Here is a 19,444-nt window from a genome sequence, read left to right as displayed (position 1 = left end):
AGAGATGCCAAGCGTCTCTTTTTTCGGGTCATAAAAGACACCCTCGATGTTGTTGTAAAGTATTGATACCCCTAAAGAAATTATAGTAATTATTAGTATTAACGGAAAGGCATTCTAGAGGGAGCATGAGTCAGGCTAAGGAGAATATGTTCAAGACCCGTTATAGCAAAGGATAATTAATAAACGTCCTTAAGTTATTCTGAACAGTAGGCGTCGTCTTGGGACCTCTTTGCTCATTTTAGAGTATGCTTACCGCTCATGTTAGAGGCTTGGTCAATCTGGTTTATAAATTGGCACCAGCGACATGCGTAAACCTACCATGGACTAGCATTCTCTCCATGGGGATTTGGGGGGGGGGGGGGGGAGTTACTGCATGCTACAGAAACCGCATTTAGCTCAACCCGTTTAAGCCTAGGTGCATATGCATAGCCTTGGTGCGCCTTTACCTACCTTGCGAGTGCAGGTTGTATTTTTGCTGTAGGGATAGTGAATAAAAACGAGTTCTCTTGCAAGACTTTGAGTCGTTATTTTGCATTTGAGATAATATCAAGCTTGAAATGAAAGAGAAATTAATTATATGATTTGCTAAATCAGAAACCTGTAACACCAAAGAAGTGACAATAAACTGCAAACTGGGATAGAAAAGATTAACATGATCCACTACTGCCAAGGCTAAGAGGAAATTTGTGTATTAGAAAATTAACGAATTTCTTAAAACATAGCACGATGAGATTAATCGCATTTTCCCCTTCCCCAAACAAAAAATTGTGTTTGATGAGGCAAGACCAAAAGTTTTGTGTATTCACACGAAACTGGTTACTGTTTGTCATGTTTACTGCGGGAGCCAGAACAGTAAAAATGTCGTATTTTCTTCGTTCCGGTAAACAAAGTAATATTCAGTTTGGACCATGCTGGGAAGCGCCCCCTTGCTTGTGATTGGTCATGTATTTACAGTTGTCGTCATCGGATTAGTATGAAAATTGGTGGGCGGAATACAAAAAGCAGGCTCTCCCTTCCCTTTTCTTTTTCACGCTTTTCTTCCCTCCGCCTCCCCTTTTTGCACCTGCCACACTGGCTATTCTCTTTAGCGCTGTTGTTTGCTTCGATTTTGTCTTGTTTTCTCTTGCCCTGGCTCGTTCCCGAGCGAAACTATTTTAGAAAACCCTGGGATTTCTTTACTTTCCCGAAAATAAATTTTGTCAAATCTTGGAAGATTTCTACGCGCCAAGGTTTTAAAAAGAATAAACCTTTTGTTCGGGTGACGCCTGCCCAGACCCAGCCACCCTTAGGTGAATGGTCGTAAAATCTTCGGGAAGACAAGCTTGTCTCTTACAGGTTTAAGGAGTGTTAATTTGCACTTTGGCGAGTCTTTTCTTACTAGGGTACCTAGGTGCAGAATTGCAGACTAATACGTATGCATGGTCGAGAAGCCAATGAATGTAACAGTTTTAACCTCAGAACGTGTTATTTTTAATTGTTAATGGCTGCTTTTTGCCACTGAGTTTGACATACACAGTCAGACAGTATGGCAAGGAAAACTTTCCAATATTAATTCGTTTTAGTAACCAACAATCTTTGTGTTCTTGAGATTATGAAAGCCGCCCAATTATCAAACTCGAGGCATATTTTACATGCCGTTCATAATGTTCATTTTGAAACTGTATTTAGCTAGATCGTCATATGCAGTTTTACGTGTGTTATCGCACAACGTTGACGCTAAGTCAAAGCTTTTTGTGAGAAGCACTTCAACACAAAAGTGTGACTTGTAATAGGCCGAGTTACAAAAATCCTCACTTTCAAAATGAAGCCAAGTGCACAACCTTTCTTGTGAAAATGAGTTTTATTTGCATGAGAATGAAAAATCATTTTTTTACTTACGGCTGAGCGCTTACCCTCGTTTTGATACAGAAGCCCGAGGGAGCTCGGAAATGATCTATTTACACCACTTCCAAACCATCGCGCAGAATGTAGGGACGCCATTACTTATTCATATTCAGCGAAGCGCCGAATCCGAATAAGAGTTGGCTAAGAAAATTTCACAATAAGCTTGGTGGCGCTGATAAAACTTGCTTTCCTGCTTTCCAAAAGCCAAATTCTAAAAACCTACGCGCCGCTTTTTGAAGAATGGCGTACCTGCAATTTGAGACTAAAACAGCCGTAAATATTATCCCTTTGAACTGGAAAATACAGCAAAAACGGCCTCTGTTAGTATGCAGTCTACTTTCGAAGGAGATTTTCTGAAAATTTACACTGCTTTTAAAATGCCTACGCGCAGCAAATGAAAGATGGACCTTTTCTCGAACAGACTCCGTTTTAATTTTGAAAATCGGTTGAGTAGAACCACTATCCCTTTCATTTTGAAAACTTCTGGAAGAAGCTGTGTTCGAAAATGGCGCGGGATATTCGCGGATCTATCTGAGCTATTTGGGCTGTAAGTTTGACTTTTTTACTTGTTTGTTGGTTATGGTTATGATCAAGACTAACACTACGCGCAAGCAACCACGTATAAAACGGAGTCCTTACGGTAACCTGCCCGGCTGCAAACAAGGAACAGATGTCAGTTAAGACAGATATTTAATTTCAAGAGCCCTTTTTTACTAATTACGAATAACATGAGAACATAATATTATGGTAAGCCTCATACTAGTAATATGCTGAAAAAACCATGTGTAAAAAAATGCAGAATTACCCTGTTAATTCCTTGGGCAAGGCCTGCGTAAAACCGCGGAAAACGTTTCCTATTGCTTAAATCTGCCATACCAGATGTCTGATGGGCCACAAGCTATAACCAGAATCTGTTTTAAAGTACAACTCCAGGTAGTGATTAACCAATATGGGTAAGAAGAGCCTCAAAATACTAAATCTGAAATGCAACACTTTCCCGCTGCCATGAATATCTGGACAAAACAGGCCAGAAGGTTAGCCAGTGAATTAAAGATGAAAAGTAAGAGGAGCCATTGAGATCAAACAGCGAAACAGAGACGGGGCTATGATCTCCCTATGGTTTTTCAATAATATTTTGTCATGCGGCTTCATTAACTCTAGAAGAGTACAACATTAAACTACATGTACTGTCAAAAGTTGTAGAAAATTTATTGCTTATAAGCAAGCAATGTACATTTGCAAGTACAATATTGTTATTTAAATTAAGTGTATAATTGTGCTACTTTATTTGGTTTGTAAACATTCCTCAAAGTCTATTGATTTTTTTGTGTACAACACCATTCCATCAAGTTGTCTACTTTTTTTTCTTATTCCCTCCTGCATTGGAAAAACCAGGGCATCAGTAATTGCTTTAGATGGCGTCTGTTGCTTTTAATGATTCCCTAGAAAAGACAAAAAAAACAATCATCTATGAAAATAAGGTAGGCACTCCTCCCAGCCTATAACACGTCCGGTCCAATAAAAATAATTATTGTCTGCATACAAATACAATCCCATCGGCCACCACTTCCGACCAGCACAACCTTGTGGGTTAATGGTGAGTAGTCTCTTGCAGCTGTACAGTGATGCAGTCTAGAAGTGTGTGTTGCTGTTAACATATTCAATAATTACATGTACATGTATACTATTCAGAGGTACTTCTCCATTTCAAAGTGGCAGCAACCAGAAATATCAGATTTTCTCAAAATCTATGTAGTAAATACTGAGTGTGTCCATGTACATACAGTCCGTAAAAGCCACACTGGCAATGTATTAGTTTAATTTTTAATGATTAACTTACATCTTCATTGTACAGCTGTTCAATCCATTGCACTGGGTCAGTGGTTTCAGTTGTGCATAAATAACTTGTTCTTAACTGTATGTGCTTGTAATTTGTGTGATATTTCTCTTCAATGGCACTGCAATCTTGAAATCCGTATTTACGTGACTGTAAACAGAAAACAAAAATATTTCACTTTGACAGCTCATTCTTTGTAGAGTTTCCTCTCTGAGTATTGTCACTTGCACTGGATGTCTAAAAGGCCTTGTTGGATAGAAAGTGTGCATAAAATGTATACAACTAACCAATAACAAAACTTAATGCCTTGCTTACCCTTTCCTTATATAAATACACAGGTAAAAAGACAACTTTTTTCCAGCTGTTTGGCATTATAACTTGTAATGCTGTATTAACAATTATCTTCCCTGCTAGCAGCCTCTTTTCTCTGGTGCTGCAGAAGACCAGGGAAAAGCCAGGCCTCTTCTAGCAGGGGGACGATATTATCCACACACAGAAAACTATCATCACTTTCAATTCTTTTAAATACACATGTTCATGTAGTTAAATCCTACAAAAAGATCATAGTACCAAAAACAATAATTATCTCCTTTAAGGATAGTTTGAACAACTCTAAAGAATACCCTGTTAATTCTGTTCAACACACCTATAAACCTTACTGATGGGAGTACCCCTCCATCCCTCCCTCCCCACCCCCTCAAGGCCTACCTGTCTGCTAAAGCTATGAGAAAGTCTCTAACCTGGTAATGGTTGCTATAATACTTTGATTTACAATACCATATGGAAATTTATTTGCAAAATCTGCTTTGCCATCAGCACACAAAAAAAATCCCATTACAGGAGAAGATGGAGACTTGCCATTCCATTTAAAGAAACTAAGAGTCATCATTCAGCAAAACCAAGAAATTGATTCAGTCAACCCGACTTGGAGGTGGTAATCCGACTGGACCACAAGAAAAAGACCTTTGTCTTTTAAAACTTTCCCCCTTTGCCCATATTGTCTACATTTGATGACAAAAAAAGCAATTGTATTAAGAGGGAGAAATGTATAACAAAATCAATGTTGACATGTCTTACCCCCGATCACGAAACCACAGGACCTCTAATCCCTGCTTAAAAGTTTGTCTGTGTTGGAAAGTGTACTTCAACTTGGGTTACACTGCTCTGGTACCTGCCTTTCCCTCTTCCAGTGCTGTTTTGTAATGATTTTTTGGTGGAATTGTCCAAGTTCAAACATTGAAAGGAACAGAGAAAAGGAGGTCGAGCACAACATGTGAACGTTATTCCTTCAATTGACCAAATGTCATGGATTGTAGATTTCATTCCTTTTCTCTAAGGGGGGGGGGGGGGGGGTGGAGGTGGAGGGAGGGGCATGCCCCAAGCCACTTAGGTTCTAAGAGGGTCTTAGTGACCTTTAACTTCCCATGACACATGGGTAACCACCTTAATTATATCAGACACTGAAAAATAATATTGAAACAGAACTCTCTGTGAATTATCCAAAAAAAGAGAGGAAAAAGAAAAAAGTCACAAGTGCAAGCATTGCCACATAAAAAAGGTATTTTATAGTACAGTTGTAAGTGTTGTGAGCTGTAATTCTAACCATTTTCAGTTTTCTGATGAAATGTAGGGAATGATGTGTATGCAACTGCATTTAAAATAAATAGTTCATGGGATTTTACCTGAAAAATAAAAATCATTCACAGGCATGTTGTGGGTGGCGAAAAAAAGTTCTGCAGACTGAACATCTCCGACCCGCATAACTGGCCAGATTGTTTTTGTGCGTGAGAGTTTTTTGAGGCAATTAGCCACAAGAAGTGAGCGTCTCCTCCTTATTCTCCACATGGCTTTACAGCTCCTCTACCAAAACTTTGTGCACACTTTCAATCCCGCCAGCTATGAAGGCTAAAAATGGCCCCTCTCCATCACTTAAAATTCAAATGCTCCATCCCTAATAAAGTCTAGTTACTGTAGTTGTTGATGTTGTTGTCCTTTGTCAGAGGATCAGCTTACCCTTTGTACTGCACATAAGGGAAAAAAACTCAACATGGCTGACTAAAACACTAACGTTTACCCCCTGCCCCCAACATTTACAAAAACCGTAGAAGAATAAAAATACTCTAATACAGTTACTATTCCTTTGTTGTTACATACATGTACATGAAGTGGAGCCATTACCTTTCTTTGAATTTGGTTGCATTTTTCCAAACCATTATGGGTCAAACATGTACCCAAGGCTAATTTTTGAACAGACAAACATTCCACTATAATCTGTTAGGGTATTTGTAAATAAACAATAAAAAAACACTGAGAACATTAGGCAAGGTTTCTTTAAGCATTTGCACAGAAATATTCATTACTACAATGTTGCAGCAGCAGCTTTTACATTTAATTTACACCATGTACTACAATAATACAACCCGTACAGGTGTACACATGTTAACTCATGATTACACTGTATAGTGTAGTGGTACATGATATCCACAGAATGACCAGCCTCCTCTCTATCAGCAATATTTTATTGAATATTTTGTTTACCTGTTTTAATTTTTGGTCTAGTATTTCAAGTCAGCATAAACACTCTTACTCCTACATTGTATTATAGATTTCTAATAATCAATTCTCATTTCAAGACATTCTTTGACTGTAAAGCTCAATTCACTGTATCAGGTACCTTAAATCCTTTAAAAACTTTGTTACAGATATCTTGGTTGTTTAACAACTGGACGTGCTGATCTCTGCTGTGAAGAAAACAGAGAAAACGATTAACTCCTTCGATAGGCAAAAATTAATAATAAATTATTTTGTAGTTACTTGATTTTTTTTTCCTTCCACGTCAAGAACACAAGAAACTTTTAAATTTCTTCTTTCCTTCTGTGTTTTCTGACTGTGCATTTTTAACCTTACCATGAGAAACTATGGCATGACAAACCAACCCTCAGAAAGAGGGGATAATCATTAATTTTGTACATGTATTAAGTGCCCACCAACCCTCAGAAAGAGGGGATAATCATTAATTTTGTTTACATGTATTAAGTGCCCGCCAGCTTTCTCCAGCTTGCACTGTACTCATGAGCAAATAACCAAAACTCAACAAATCAGGGCATGCACTTTACCTTTTTATGCTATAAAAACAAAAACATTGGTGGGTTAGCTGCTGAATGGCAGATAATAATAATTATTAAAAAAGTAATCAGCATTATAAAATAATTGATTATACAAGAAATTTGATGCTGATCACTGTTAGGGCTTAAAGGGTTAACACATCACTCAGGTCAATCACACATAAAGGTTCTAAGAATAACAAAACATGATTTCTAAGAGAAAAGGGTCTGTAATGTTAAATAAATTTTCCTCATCAGTACCATGAAAGGATCGAAATGTAAGGAAAACAGTGTGGACCATTAACTACAGTACAGTATATTCATCTTGATAAGTGAAATGAAATAGAAAAAGATTTACTTATTTTTGGACAAAAAAGTTGTGTTTACACTTGTACAAATGTTAAAGCTTAAACACTGATTTATTCACTATCAATGTGAGCATTACATGTTTTTGTATAAATCTTTGTGCTATTTATATACAGTGGAACCCGGTTGATACGGTCACCAATGGGTAAAAAAAAATTGGCTGTATTAACGGGGTGACCATAATTATTACCAGGGCAGGGTCAAATTTCATGACTTGAGGCTGTTGTGACAAATACACCATACATTGCATTCACACTTCTTGAGTGACAACTGTTCTCTTTAATGAACAGCCAGAATGTAGAACCTGTAAACAGTACTTGGAACTTTCCTTCACAACATAGAACACTTTTAAAAATCAGCCATAATTAAACCGTCACAAATGCATTTTGGTCTAAAAACAAAACAAGAACAGGCTCTGCTTACTAACTACATGTAGGTCAATGAAATTCACATGTCACACGCATTTAAAATTTCTAAATTTCGAATGAGTGACCATATAAATGGGTGAAATTATAGAAGATTCTAGTGTTTGGGATTTTAAAGACCTGGCTGTTTTAACAGGTAACCGCATTAATGAGGGTTTTCTTTTTTTAAAGAAAATGTATGGCCTTTTTGCTGGCCCGAAAAAAAGTGGCCGTAATAATGAGTTGACCGTATTACCAAGGTGGCTGTATAAGACAGGGTACCACTGCAGTACACAAGATTTCCTTGGTGCAGCATATATGAATGCTTACCAAAAGGGTTTAAGATAAACAGAAACTGCGATAAAAGGTGCTAGTACATGTATACTAAAAGTGCGTGTAATTTCAAATCAGTGGTCAAAGGAACAGCAAAGATGAACAAAATGAAAAACAATTGATAAGATTCTGATGTTTTGAATTCCAGCTCAACTCAACAGATATCTAGTGTAAAATAATAAATGTTTTGGAAAAAAGGTTCTCCAGATGAATTATCAGCATTTTTATTCAGAAAGACATCTTACAGTGCTCATTTGTTTACAGGAAACTTATCAGCTAGGTGTATTTGAAAGGCATTACATGTATGCTTGTGCAAAACTTACAAAGCAAAACAAACAAATGTATTAATTGAACCTGATCTCAGATGACAGAAGAAACGACAGGTTTTCCAAATCATTAAATCATCGAGTCTAATCAGTTTATAAGTTACTTATTTATTATGTCTGGAGTGCGAATTTTAGAAACATTCCTTGCTTTACTTTGACCCAAAGAAAACCAAGTTGCCCAGCAAAAGTTCAAACTCTTCAAAACTAGACCCATTCATTTATGGAAATAAACTTTGTTTACATGAATAAGAGGTGCTTAGTACTGAAGGGTAACAGGGTTTTCCTCAAGAGATTGCAAAAGTCTTAGGTAACTAAATATTAGTGAAGACATTGTTGAAATGTTGATTGAGTTTCACAGCTTACATTATTTCTTGCATGACCTTACATGAGTATACATGTACATGTAGATTCAGGATGTATTTTGTAGAATAAAATGTTTAAACTGAAACAATTACAATCATGTTTGGAGCAATTCTATGTAAATACAATAAACACCTGCGAATAAGAACCTGTGCGGGATTAAGAACCTCCTGGCAGAAATTTGCCACTTTAATATCCCAAAATACAAGAGCCTGTTTTAACAGCCAATTCACAAGATCAAGCAGGTTCTCATGTGTGGGTTTAAGTTAAGGTATGATACAGTGTAAACAATTTAACCAAGGAGTGCAACGTCGACAGTGTGAAATTTAGTATAACAAGAACATACTGACCAAACTGTATTATTATGTTTGGTTATCAGCTTTGTTACATGTGCAACTGTAGAGTCATTATAAGGATACAATATTGTGAATAAATATTGTATTTTTAAGACCAAACCCAAGTTCATTTCGGTAGTCAACAATCTATTATCTACTTAATAATAAAAATTAAGAGCCTAATTAAAAACCTATTTAGCCTACAGGTAAATTACAGTGTACCAATAAGTACCCCAAAATACAAGAACCTCCATTGTACAATGTTTTTTTTTCTCTTGCCAGACTTCAAAAAATAGTATTGGTAGGTTATTATTGGCCAGTGTCTATTGTATAATAAATAGCAAATGAAAGAAAAATGATTAGAGCGGTTTTCACTTGACTGTCGAAAGGGATTGGTTTTGGTTTTGGTTTTGGTTTTACTACGCTCTTTGGTTGGGTAGTGTATTTACTTTGGTTTTGGTTTTACGACAGTCAAGTGAAAACCGCTCTATGATCAAAGTATTCACTCACTGTCACATCTGTCCAAGCTTCGTTCAATTTTCGGCCTCAAAACAAATAATAACGAAAACCTGAAGTACACTACAGTGCTTCCCAATAACACACGCCCTCAAAACGTCTTTTTCTATCACTTGAAACTTGAGTTCTGTGAAAATCAATCAACTGTTTCTATTGTTTTTCCCCATGCTCTAAAACAGAAAATAATTATTTCACTCAACAAGCAAAAAATGGCAAGGACGAACCTCATTCCCAGGTTCTCTCTCCCACCCATCAAGAGACCCAGGTTAGGTCTGGTTTTGTGTCTCCTAGAATCTGGGAGATTACAAACAAACGATTTGGGGGAGGGGTATATTTATTAAGTGTGAGATTTGTCTCTGCAGAGCATAAAGTACGTGTAGATGGAAAGTGCAGCCATGAAACTACGTACCTGACCTTGTCTTAAAGGTCATGACTAGCCAAAACATAACCCTTGCAAAATCCTTTGACAGCGAAAGTGTACTGAACTTCAGAATATCTGGATATTAATCTATCGGGGATGCTTTGGCACATGCAGAGGAAATTGCGGATTCGCTGCTTGTGCAGTCAAAAATAATTTGCGCAGTGGTATTCATATCGATCAAAATGCACTGGATTTGAATTACCATTTCTATGTTGTGGAGGCCACAGAAAACAGATGTACATGTATGTGTTTTCAAGACTACCATTATAGCAGAGCTCTCATGTGCCCTAATGGCGTAGGTTTTGCAGTACACTGATTCGGCCCGATTACCAGCAGCCACTGTCAGGCAAACCTTCAATGCAAGTTTAACATAGAGGGATTTTCACTTCAATTTAAACATTGCTGTCGTTGGTTAGCCAGAACACAAGGTTTTGATTTCTCTTAACTTGTTTATCTAGTGGCATTTCCATTTAGGCAGAAATTTTCCATAGTTTCCATTATAGTTGTAGAGTTAGCAAATGTATCTTGCTCTTGCGGACCCTTGTGATCATTGTGTGAATGAGACAAAATTGAGAGACAAAGGCTCCTCCCTCAGAAAAAATTTTGTTCTGGAGACACGTGACCAGACGCAACCAGGGTCTCTCTCTCTCTCTCTCACTCCGCAGGGACTGGTAGGAGAGAACCCTGGGGACAAGGTTGGGCAAGAACATTTTTGAATAATGAAGGGATTTCCAATTTCGCTGAGATGGAGGATTATAAAGTTGAAGCAAAATGGACAATAGCTGAATAAAATAGCTGAAACACTCTTTCTTTACTACATGTATACAAAGGTTTTCAGGTAGCTACTTGTAAGATTAATTTTTGTTTGTACGAAAACACAAGATGTGAGAAATCTGCCAAGAAATAAGTCAAAGAAAAGAAAGACATGTATTAGCAAAGTGGAATGTGAATATGGATTTGTTAGGTTGGAGAACTTCTTATCATTCGTCACGCTATCAAAGAGAATCAAATCAGCGCTATCTTATGATGAATCATATCCGTTTGTGTATATTGGACATGTGGGTGCTCTTCCAGTGAAACACTGAGAGAACATTCTCTAGCAGAGAATGGCAAAAAACAATGCAAACAGTTAATTGACATCCAAGAAGACTCAAGTTTCAACCAACAGAAAAAAACCTTTTGAGGGTGCGGATTATTGGGAACCGCTGTACAATGTAAAATCTTTGTTCTTAACATTATTCCTTTGTCAAATGCAAATAATAAAATGCTGACAGTACACTGTACACACAACTTATTACATTAACTTAAGCTAGCATGAGGTCTTCTCGCAATCCAGGATTAAACATCACTTGTCAGTCAACGAAACATTCATAAAACAGAGATACAATGTAAACACATTAGCAAATCAATGATTGATTCTCTATGTGCTTTAAACTCCATACACTGTACATAGCTTGATTTTTGAATAGAAATTTGGATTGGAAGAGCTAACTATAAGTACATGTAAATTGGTCTCTCATAAAGTTGATGTAGCAAACCCATTCCTCTCTTGTGCTTTAATTTATCGCCGTCCAGATCAGAGCATGGGAATGGCAATGACACTCAAGAAAGAAGCATCTTCAATTTCTACTTTTCCTTCTTCTTCTTAATGCTTTATTGTACAGAACTATAACCTCCGTAATTACGTTTGCAAGCATCATGAATGTTGATGAAGGCAACAATAGGGTAGTAAATCCCCAAAAGGACAAGTGCAAACGGCTGTGTATAAAAGTGGGACGGGGACAAGGGGACAGGGACATTGGGACGCGTGTGTGGGGACTCAGGACTTGGGGACGTGAGACGAGGCACTTGAGGACATCAAGTATGGGACGCGGGGATGTGCGGGATGGGGACTTAGGGACATCAAATACAGGGACGCAGGGGACACGGACTGTAAATAACTATTGCAAAAGTCGGAGGTAAATGCGATATCAGTCACTTTCCTCATGAATATGTCTTGGTGAAGGCAACTTAGGGTTCCTCCATGCCTGTTTACGAAGTGAAGACTCGGCGAAGACCCCCTGCATTGAAGAAAGTGAAACCGTTGTCCTCATCTTCTTGCTAATAGAATATTGGAACCCAAAGCAGGGTAGGGTGGTTTGCAGTCGCCAAAATTTTAGTAGAATAACAGCATTCAATTCCAAATAAATAAAAAATTAAGTGGCATAAGCGAGCTTCGAACCCCGAAGTGCTAGCTCCGAAATCCATCGCCTGTACCGCTAATCCAACAACAACAACAACAACAACAAGTTTATTTCAAATTAAATATAGCTTACAAAGCTTGTGCCCGCAATTAGCGAAGGCTATTCAAGGCGGGCACAAGAGAAAAATGAAAATTGTATAAATATATATATCTGTTAAATGAACAATCCTAGAAGCAATCTAGTTTGTCGTGTGGTTTATAGCCAGAGTGAGACAGGAAGGCAGACTGTACTTCATACGGAAGAACACCATGTAACGATTTGAAAATTGCCCTGTAATATCAGAAACTCTAATATAGTCGTCCTCTTTTTCCAGTATTTCAAAGAGTTTTCTCTTTAGTTCGCTTTTGAATTGATTTTTTTAAAGTGTTTTCATAGAAAGTGGAATACTATTCCAAATTAAAGCACCGGAAATAGAGAAGGCTTGCTTCATATTTTCAGTTCTAACTTGTTCAACAGAGTAATATTTTCATTAGTAACAGATCTAGTCTGGTAACTGTGGACAGAAGACAGTTTCGTGAACATATTCTTAATGACTGTTATCAGGAGCGAGATTATTATGGACGTCGTACATTAAAAGGCTCGTTTGCTCAAATAGCAAGAACGATATCGGCAACTGTTTTGTTTCTAAAAACAACGGAACTGCATGAGTTCTTGGTTCAGCGAAGAACATTAGCCTAAGGGCTCTCTTCTGGAGAACCAGTAGTTTATGACGATGCGTTTCAGCACCTTTAACCCACGCACAGATACCATAACTGATATAAGGCAAAATTAAAGAGTGGTATAAAGTGAGAAGTACATGACAGGGAACAAAATGTCTGAGCTTGGCGATAATTCCAATTGTTTTACTGACTTTTTGACTAACGTAATCTACGTGAAATTTCCATGAAAGGTTCGAATCAATGAGTATACCAAGATATCTAATATAATTTTTCATTTCTGATGGATGACTGGTATTTGAACTATTGTTAATCCACAGGGGATTCAACTATTGTAGCAATATTTATTTTGTTCTACATATTTTTAGTGGCAAACCCAACAGTAAATGCTTGCTAACAGTACTTAAAGGTTGATTTCCACTGACGTGTTTTTGGCTATGCACGTTAACGCAAGTACATTTTAATCAGGTAAATAAGATAGAGGAAAGATATAAATTGTTGAGATTAAACGTGAAGTTGAGTGAGATTCTACTTTTATGCTTATGTGCACGACCTTTCTGACATTGCCTCTATTTTATTTGTGAACGTAAATTTTACACACGTAGGCATGGAAAAATTACGCGACAGCAGAAATCAACCCTAACCCTAATTACGATAGTCAGTGTGCTTACTCCTATTATTTAACAATTATTCACTGAAGGCAAAGTTAATATTGTTGAATAATCCGACGAAGTCAAGGGGATTCAACAATATTAACTGAGCCTGAGGTGAATAATTGTTTTAGTATATACACACGAAGTGATCTCAACAGAATCAGAAAGGAAATTATGAAAAAAAACGACTAGTTTGATTCACGGGTGAATTAATGCGTGAACATGTAGCCGTAAAGAGCAGATGCACAACAGTTGGATCTTTACAGTATTTTCAAACATGGCAAATCGTAGTTTTATTTCTTTGTAAGCTTTAGCATCAATGATTGAAAAGAAAACGTTGAAAGTTTAAATAACTCCCCTTTCTGAGAAGAAACACAGACCTTTATTTTCTTCTGTCAAATAACCGTGAATGAGACAGTTTTTTTTGGTCGCTTCTTGCAAATGCTGTCAACAGTGGCTACGAACAAGGTGGGCGTTGTTTATCTACAGTGCAGTGTTCTTTGCCACGTTAACTCGCTGCCACGAACAATTTTCGAAAATATTTGAGCATTTCCTTTTTTTCTCCAGAAATTAACTTATACTTTCAGGCAAAGTTGACTGTGCAAGGAAATCCCAAGTTCACAAAACAGTGACAATAGCAGCCTCGTTTTCCTTTGTACAGGTCAATAAAAACATTGCTTCGAGCGTATGAAAGTCAACTACAGTAAATCACTTTGCAATAAAATCACGCTGTTTTAACACCATGAAGTCTTTTCTTACCTTCAAAATCATCAACTCTGGGATATTCTTGTATCTTAAAAAAGTTCTTACTCTGAAACTTGGAAAAACACCCAGTTCATGACAGCGATTTTGTTTTTGCTTTATATTCAATAACCAATCACCAAGATCACTGAGTGTGTATATACTAAAAAGAAATATTGCATGTAAACATCATAAGGTCTCCAATGTGGTTTTGGAAGATGGAATCTAATGTTGACCATAAATAACACATTTTCACAAAGAAAGAGGTATCGCATTTTACCTACGACTTTTGCGATAATCATTCACATCCCGCATCCCCTGTGTCCCTATATTTGACGTCCCCACGTCCCCGTGCCACAGGTCCCTGCGTCTCACACTTGATGTCCTCAAGTCTCTCGTCTCGCATCCCCAAGTCCCAAGTCTCCACACACACGTCCCGATGTCCCTGTGCCCTTGTACCCAGTCCGACTTTTATACACAGCCAGTGCAAACAGGACCCTGGACCCATGCAAGTTACAGCAAGAATGGTGAAAAAACAATACAATGTAGGTTTACATTAGCGTAACAACAAGTTTGCAATGTATCACACTTTTTCGTACATTTTATCACTATCACTACACAACTACCACACAAAACTTCCTAAATTGTTTCATGTTTTACACTTTTGTGTCTGTATGGAAGACACAAGACAAAAAATTAATTATCTTTTTGTTTCTCTGAACTTAGATAAATTAATGTACAGTCCTTGAGATTTCAACTAGAGAAAAGCTTTCCAACATTAAATTTTTTAGCAAATTGTTTCTCTGAACTTACACTGTAGATACCTGTACAGTCCTTGAGATTTCAACTAGAGAAAAGCTTGCCAAAATTTAGGAAATTGCACAAGGTGATGACTTTTGAAACAGTGCAGATTTACTTCTTAAGCCATTGCTGTAGTGGTTGCCTATTTCCAAGAAGCCATTAAACTTTTGATGCTCAAGTACTGTTCCTACGTGTATATTTAATGCAATGTATTGAATGAATGTATTTTTCTGGCAAATAAATGAAGTGAAACTGAAACTGAAGCTACAGTACCTAATAACATTCCATGATGTGTACACAATGCACTGATCCAGTGTACTTCAAAATACATGTACTGCTGTCATAATTTGGGCTCTCGTACAACAGAATCAAACCATGTGAAAATGCAAAACTGATGTCACACAACACATCAGAGATGTAGTGTCAAGTTTATGGAAGTCTCCAGTACTATGCAAGGTGTAGATTACAAAGGAAACAGAGAAAAGCAAAGGCTTACACAGAAGCCCAACCAACCATTCACTATGATCTTTTTCTTGCATTTCATTTGAAAATGTCTCTAAATTTTGTCCTTAGAGCTGCCAATTTATAATATTATTTTCATTTTAGCTCATTGCATTGTTTTTAGTGGTAACAATGATTCTCTTATAAATGACAAATGCTACCACAGCAGCAGAGGGAGAGGAAAAAACTTACAAGAAACCTAACATTCACATTTGGATTCCCTAGTACAGCTGTATGTACCTGAATCACTTTGCTGGCAAACACATTGCACATTCCCATCCAACAATCAACTGAGCAATCACCTGAAAAAAAAAAGCACTTTATTTGAGTGTCAAGGTATTTAACACGAAAGTACTAATTTGAGACACTATTTTTATGTCTCCAACTGGAAACGAGACCGCCATTTTATGTGGTCATCGGAGCCATGGGAAGGTCTAGCCGCTTGCACTGCAAAGGGAGTACCTTCATTTCTCAGTTATTTTAAGACCCTGAGTATTGGTCCGGCCCCAGATCCGCTACCTCCCGCTCTGCAGTCAAGTGCTAATCCTGCCCTGCTGAGACAACTTCACTTTGATATTCTTTGGTGACTATAACAACGAGCTCATATGGTTAATTTGAAAAATGATAAAGAGATAATTGTAAATGGATTACCTTGCAAATTCAGGAGGAAAAAACACATGTATAAGAAATAGGTGAGAAAGTGGCATAACTGTATTTAGTAAAATCCAATTAGTGGTCTATTATCAATGCTGCGTTCTGTTCTGTTTTCCTCATGGCCTCTGAGTTAATAGCCCATTCAGCCTTCCGCCTCATGGGTTATTGACTCAGAGCCCATTCGAGCTCAAGGAATAATTGTTAAATAGCACATGTAAGCTTATGCATAAAATTATGGCACTTGGTGATATCTTCATCGAACAATTTTAGCTCCCACGGCGTATCAAAGTGAAAATACAACCATACTTGTAGAATTTCTGCACGGCCTCCCATTGCAAGACCGTTGCAAATCATTTTTAACATCTCCAGGTTAAAAACTTCACGAGAATTGCAAAAACAGCGATGTCATACGATGTTTCATCCGCCATTTGAGTTCATGTTCGACAGAGCTGAACAACGTCTGTGCATGTGCAGTGACAGGAGAGGTCTGGGATCTAAACAAGTATCATTTAGCTTCATTTGCAAAAGGATTTTCAAAACATCCCTACATTTTGGACATTTTTAAGGTGGATTCTGAATATTTAAGGTTCCCATTTAAAGTAAAGGTAGATTATTTCATACTTTATTCAATTCTCGTTTCTACCTTTGTAATTTTTCTTCTACTTTTTTCTATGAACAAAAGAAAACGAACGAACGAAGCGTCCCGGCTATAAATAGCATCGTTTGCAAAAGGATTTTCAAAACATCCTCACATTTTCCCTATTTTCAAGGTGGTTTCCGAATATTCAAGGCTCCCATTTAAACTAAAGGTATTTTATTCAATTCTCGTAAACTTCCATCTCCGTAATTTTTCATCCGTTTTGGCTATGAACAAAAGAAGATGCACGAAGATTTGTAACAAAGTTTATGACTTTCATGACTTCTTGTGTCTCTGGTATCATTTGAACAGGCTCTCTGTTTTTGGACGGGGATGAAAAAATCGCGAGGAGAGGGATTCCCTTCTCTCTCCTCGCGATTTTTTCACCCTTTCCCCAAACAGAGAGCCTGTTCACAGGCTACTGGTATTATCGCGCTCAAAGCCGGCTTTCTCGCCACCAAGAAACGGTCAACAACTGTTATCGCTCGGCTACATTACAAAGATATGCTCCTCCTTAACCACAACAACGTAATGTTTAAGTAAATCGTTTACGTACCATCGAAGAAAAGTCGCCCAAACTCCAGCACATTGCTCTTTTTTAATTTCTCAGTCATCTTTGTGCAAACTTACTGCCGCTTACTGGCGATCAAAACAATGGCAAACCTCGCCGGGACAGTCAAAAACATTTTCCTTGATCCCTGGTTTACGTAACATTTCTTTCTACGAGTTGCATTTCTTACGTACTCGTACAATTTCTCCTTCGTTGGCATTCACAAATTTGAGTTTAACAGATGGTCGAACATGTAAGAATTCCACTTCGCCGGCATTCTCGTCCCCAGAGCCCGTCGTTTCTTGGTCACGTGGTCGGGAAACGAGGGGCTCTGGAAGCAGCCGTTACCGGATGTCAGAAAATTTCTGACATCCGGTCGCGCATGTGCAGAAGTTACAAGTCTCACTGCTCATGCTCACAACGGATTTTTGTCCCTCCCCGCTCCACTGGGGGAAAAGTTTTACTTCCTGAGCTCTCTCCAGAGAGTGGCTTCTGTGGGATGTTTTGAAAATGCACCACTTCACTCGACTTGGGTTCACTGATAATTTGGAGAATTTGAAGAAGACAGTAACAGAAACCGGCTGAACACACTGTTGGTTTGCAGAACTGAGACAATTAATCGGCAAACTATCGTCTGAGTTATGTGAGTTTTTTTTCAATCCGTTTTGGGAACAAACACTGGGAAAGCTATATCGCAAAGATCGATATAATGCGGGAAAAAGTCAATCTAAAAAGGTATCTTGTTCCATGTCCTGCAACTGCTATCTTACTTCAAAACGCTTTTTGAAACGAAACCATTCATGTGTTGTGTTCGGAGAGTAAAAAATATATTTCATTTCACTCGAGATGGTTGTGTGTTTTCCTATGTTTATTTCCTTTTGTAGTGTCGCATGTCGTGGTTTTAATTTTGCCCATGAGCTTTTGTGTACAACACGTGTTAGACAACCGAAGGATTTACGTCGAAACAAATCAATATTAATCATTTTACCGACCCAGGGTAAAAAACCTATATTACAAGGTTTGTCCAGGAGAAGTGACAGTCTAATACATCTCCATGGGCTGGTTCCATGGGCTTCCATGCATGGCAACTTTATACAGTACTGAGTGAATCAAATTCCAGTTCAGAACTTGAACGCCAGTTTCCTAACCTTAATCATAAAACTTCGGGGTCATTTGGTGTTTATGGGGGGGGCGGTTATCCTCCTAAAGATTTCAGGTATCATCTCCTAACTAAAAATCATCATGAGACAGTACCTCAAAGAGAAAGTTTTCAATAATTTTGCTGTCAGACTCAGAGAATCATTAATACCTGAAAAATGTTGATTGTGTAGTGACCAATCAACATAATGTTCAGTACACATGCACAACCAAACCTCAAAACCACAAAGTAATTACCATCGCTCTTTGAGGTTTTGTTTTCTCACCCCTTATTAGCTTTTTCTTTGCAACGCAATAGCATTTCCTGAATAACTTTTGGTATTCATGGTTTTGTAACTTTCACAGTATAGGTGAGCTCTTGTCACTTCTGTTATAGGGGTATAAACAGCTATATGTACTTTTGATTACCGGTTACCAATAAAAAGTGTTTCCCAGGACACTAGTTTAGTAGGAAGTGATGGTAATTATGCAAATGCATCCAGAGAGAAACCTGTTTAAGTATCACTTATGAGCTCATGGGTTACACATCTTTGTAAGGGGTTTGAAGGGTTTTTTTTCTTAGGGGATGGCTTACAACCAGGGGGACATTTTTTCTTGTTCACTGGTAAATCAGGACCTAACTGGGGGGCTTATAAGTTGGGGGGAGGCTTAAAAGCAGTAGTTTATGCCTGTGCCAGACATTCAGGTATTGGGGAAGGTGCAAAGAGAACAAAACTAAAAAAACCCTACTTTTTTTAATACTCTACTTCTCACTATCTGAATGCCTAGAACGGGTTACCATAAGCTATAGAGCTGCACTTTCTTATCTGGAACGGTGAAATGTAGAGTGATATATGCACTGTATATAGATTGTATGCTTTAAGAGATCCCCCCGTTAAGAAGTACACCTTGAGTAGCACACAACCCAAAAGCATTTTCTTGGGTAGCTGCTCTCATCACCACGTTTTGAGACTGGAGTTTAAGA

The 19,444-nt window shown here is 37.8% G+C and overlaps 1 long non-coding RNA gene across 2 annotated transcripts; it reads right to left on the bottom strand.

Annotated features, from left to right (window-relative positions):
- Nucleotides 1–2,557: 2,557 nt before the first annotated feature.
- On the bottom strand, nucleotides 2,558–17,587 carry LOC140935602 (uncharacterized). 2 transcript variants are annotated; one of them, XR_012165226.1, is made up of 5 exons: nucleotides 17,329–17,587; nucleotides 15,722–15,783; nucleotides 6,396–6,459; nucleotides 3,725–3,871; nucleotides 2,558–3,326 (listed from the first exon to the last, which is right to left on the bottom strand). It is a non-coding gene; the product is annotated as an uncharacterized lncRNA (long non-coding RNA). The 2 variants fall into 2 exon arrangements; XR_012165227.1 differs by lacking the exons at nucleotides 2,558–3,326; nucleotides 3,725–3,871; nucleotides 6,396–6,459 and adding an exon at nucleotides 9,467–9,635.
- Nucleotides 17,588–19,444: the final 1,857 nt, after the last annotated feature.

Source organism: Porites lutea, chromosome 1, assembly GCF_958299795.1.
Source record: "Porites lutea chromosome 1, jaPorLute2.1, whole genome shotgun sequence".
NCBI lineage: Eukaryota > Metazoa > Cnidaria > Anthozoa > Scleractinia > Poritidae > Porites > Porites lutea.
Note: the sequence above shows the minus strand (reverse complement) of the source record. Positions and strands in the feature narration are given on the sequence as shown.